Below are 4,498 nucleotides of genomic sequence, written 5' to 3'. Positions count from 1 at the left end.
AATTCAATATTCCGATATCAACAGTGTCCAGCGTGCGCCGAGAATACCAAATTTTAGGCATTGCCTCTTACTACGAACAACGCAGTGGACGATGGCCTTCATTTAACGACCGAGAGCAGCGGCGTTTACATAGAGTAGCCAGTGCTAGCAGAGAAGCAACCACAGAAATCAATGTGGGACGTACGGCAAACGTATCCGTTAGGACAGTGCAGCGAAATTTGGCGTTAATGGCTATGGCCGCAGACAACCGACGCGTCTTTCATAGCAGCACGACATCATCTGGACCCGTGACCATATCGATTGAACTCTAGTCGTCTGGAAATACGTGACCTGGTCAGATGAATCCCAGTTTCAGTTTATAAGAGCTGATGGTAGGGTTCCAGTGTGGCGACGACCTCACGAAGCCAAGTTGTCAACAAGGCACTGTGAAAGCTGTTAGCGGCTCCTCAACGGCGTGAGCAGTGTTCACATGGAACTAACTGGTCCTGAGGTTCAACTGAACCAATCATTGACTAGAAATGGTTACGTCCTGCTACCTGAAGACCATTTTCAACCATTCATGAACTTCATACTCCCAAACAACGATGGGATTACCATTAGGCCACAACTCTTCGCGACTAGTTTGAAAAACATTCCGGACAAATCGAGCAAATGATTTGGCCACCCAGATCGCCTTACATGAATCCCATCGAACATCTATGCGACATAACCAAGTGGTCAGTTCATGCCCATAATCCTGCACTGGCAATACTTTCGCTATCATGTACGGTTATAGGGGCAGCATGGTTCAATATTTCTGCAGGTGACTTCCAAGGAGTTGTTGAGTCCATGCCCTCTGGAGCTGCTGCAATACCATGACTTTTGTCACCTCAGTCTATGTTCCTCAACAGTCTCCGAATTTTGTCGGTGGAACTTGGGTTCCCCCCATATTGCCTGTTAGATGCCAATATAGTCCATCCAGAGAACTTGTAAATCACTCCATGTTTCACAAGCAAATGGAAAGGTTTTAGCGACAGTTTGCTCCAGACCTTCCAAAGAAACAGTACTGAATTAGCGAATTGATATAAGAGCCAAAGAAAGACACATACAGGAGAGAAAATCAACAAATCCAGTGACAGAAATCACAGTCTTTTCTCCACCATTTCTGGAGTCGTCACCTCATTTGGTCGACCACTGCGATACTCGTCTTCGCAGCCCGTACGGCCTCGTTTAAACTCGACTACCCAATATTTTACTGTTGTCAACGAAGGAGTAGACTCTCACAAGGTAGAATATACCTCAGCTTAGCTTTAACATTGGGTGCGCTGAGGCCTTTTAAAAAAATATATTGTACCACATAACGATGACCAGTTTTCTCCATTTTCACAAGTTCACTCACAACGTTCATTATTGATGGCTACCAAACAAATACTTAACAACGTAGCGTCTTCAAACTTGAAACATATGCTTCATAGATCGTATACTTTCCAAGCCATAGATACACTCCTGGAAATTGAAATAAGAACACCGTGAATTCATAGTCCCAGGAAGGGGAAACTTTATTGACATATTCCTGGGGTCTGATACATCACATGATCACACTGACAGAACCACAGGCACATAGACACAGGCAACAGAGCATGCACAATGTCGGCACTAGTACAGAGTATATCCACCTTTCGCAGCAATGCAGGCTGCTATTCTCCCATGGAGACGATCGTGGAGATGCTGGATGTAGTCCTGTGGAACGGATTGCCATGCCATTTCCACCTGGCGCCTCAGTTGGACCAGCGTTCGTGCTGGACGTGCAGACCGCGTGAGACGACGTTTCATCCAGTCCCAAACATGCTCAATGGGGGACAGATCCGGAGATCTTGCTGGCCAGGGTAGTTGACTTACACCTTCTAGAGCACGTTGGGTGGCACGGGATACATGCGGACGTGCTTTGTCCTGTTGGAACAGCAAGTTCCCTTGCCGGTCTAGGAATGGTAGAACGATGGGTTCGATGACGGTTTGGATGTACCGTGCACTATTCAGTGTCCCCTCGACGATCACCAGTGGTGTACGGCCAGTGTAGGAGATCGCTCCCCACACCATGATGCCGGGTGTTGGCCCTGTGTGCCTCGGTCGTATGCAGTCCTGATTGTGGCGCTCACCTGCACGGCGCCAAACACGCATACGACCATCATTGGCACCAAGGCAGAAGCGACTCTCATCGCTGAAGACGACACGTCTACATTCGTCCCTCCATTCACGCCTGTCGCGACACCACTGGAGGCGGGCTGCACGATGTTGGGGTGTGAGCGGAAGACGGCCTAACGGTGTGCGGGACCGTAGCCCAGCTTCATGGAGACGGTTGCGAATGGTCCTCGCCGATACCCCAGGAGCAACAGTGTCCCTAATTTGCTGGGAGGTGGCGGTGCGGTCCCCTACGGCACTGTGTAGGATCCTACGGTCTTGGCGTGCATCCGTGCGTCGCTGCGGTCCGGTCCCAGGTCGACGGGCACGTGCACCTTCCGCCGACCACTGGCGACAACATCGATGTACTGTGGAGACCTCACGCCCCACGTGTTGAGCAATTCGGCGGTACGTCCACCCGGCCTCCCGCATGCCCACTATACGCCCTCGCTCAAAGTCCGTCAACTGCACATACGGTTCACGTCCACGCTGTCGCGACATGCTACCAGTGTTAAAGACTGCGATGGAGCTCCGTATGCCACGGCAAACTGGCTGACACTGACGGCGGCGGTGCACAAATGCTGCGCAGCTAGCGCCATTCGACGGCCAACACCGCGGTTCCTGGTGTGTCCGCTGTGCCGTGCGTGTGATCATTGCTTGTACAGCCCTCTCGCAGTGTCCGGAGCAAGTATGGTGGGTCTGACACACCGGTGTCAATGTGTTCTTTTTTCCATTTCCAGGAGTGTATTTTCAACAACGACTGCCATCTCTCGGTCAGGTCGGGTACTTATGGGACCACCCTTGTAGATGTAGATCGAGGAAATAGTACAAGCCTCGTATTGGACGATGAGGCAGCGTTAACTTTTCCCGCAGGAAGAGAAACAAAAATGTGCTGTAGGGATGTTTGTTGTGGCTGGACCACACCGCCGTGTGCTAAGCAGTGTGGCAGAGGACGCAGAGACGTCATGTCCGGTGCTGACACTGTCAACCGGCAGCCCGCAGCTACCTGGACGGCCAACTGTTCTCCAGGGAATGTCGGCGGCGGTGAGCGGAAACGCGTCGCCTTACAGGCTCCCACTGCGCCGCGCTGAGCTGAGCTGCGACCTAGGATAAGGTTCCCCGCGTCGCGTGCACACCGCGCGCCGCATTCCGCGCGCCAGGCGCCGGCTGCAGCAGCGGCGACAGGCTGCCGCGTTGGCACAGGCGCCAGGCGTTTACTGGACGCAGCTGGAACGCTGCTGCACTCGGCCTTTAAAAGTGGTTACTCCGCACGCTCTCTGACGCATACCTCCCTGAGGAGATACAGCAGTGAGGAATGTAAGAAACTGCAAAGAGAAAACGAAACTAAAATACATCAAACTAGATGATACCACTCAATGAAAATAATATCAAACGCTTTTATTTATTTATTTATTCATGCATTTATTTTACCTGGCAAGTAGGGCCTTCAGGCCTTCTCTTACACCTAACCAGGCATACTCAGATTGAACGAATTTCAGTTTGTACAGAACATTATGGACATACCACGCGTTACACAGTATTAATGTTAAAGAAAAAAATAGAGATTATAACAGTAGTACAAGGATAATTATAACAATCAAAAAATATTTATGACAAGAATAATAATAATAATAATAATAGTAATGACTATGTACACTCCTGGAAATGGAAAAAAGGAACACATTGACACCGGTGTGTCAGACCCACCATACTTGCTCCGGACACTGCGAGAGGGCTGTACAAGCAATGATCACACGCACGGCACAGCGGACACACCAGGAACCGCGGTGTTGGCCGTCGAATGGCGCTAGCTGCGCAGCATTTGTGCACCGCCGCCGTCAGTGTCAGCCAGTTTGCCGTGGCATACGGAGCTCCATCGCAGTCTTTAACACTGGTAGCATGCCGCGACAGCGTGGGCGTGAACCGTAGGTGCAGTTGACGGACTTTGAGCGAGGGCGTATAGTGGGCATGCGGGAGGCCGGGTGGACGTACCGCCGAATTGCTCAACACGTGGGGCGTGAGGTCTCCACAGTACATCGATGTTGTCGCCAGTGGTCGGCGGAAGGTGCACGTGCCCGTCGACCTGGGACCGGACTGCAGCGACGCACGGATGCACGCCAAGACCGTAGGATCCTACGCAGTGCCGTAGGGGACCGCACCGCCACTTCCCAGCAAATTAGGGACACTGTTGCTCCTGGGGTATCGGCGAGGACCATTCGCAACCGTCTCCATGAAGCTGGGCTACGGTCCCGCACACCGTTAGGCCGTCTTCCGCTCACGCCCCAACATCGTGCAGCCCGCCTCCAGTGGTGTCGCGACAGGCGTGAATGGAGGGACGAAT

The sequence above is a fragment of the Schistocerca cancellata genome, chromosome 2 (genome assembly GCF_023864275.1).
Source record: "Schistocerca cancellata isolate TAMUIC-IGC-003103 chromosome 2, iqSchCanc2.1, whole genome shotgun sequence".
NCBI lineage: Eukaryota > Metazoa > Arthropoda > Insecta > Orthoptera > Acrididae > Schistocerca > Schistocerca cancellata.
This window is presented reverse-complemented; position numbering follows the sequence as displayed.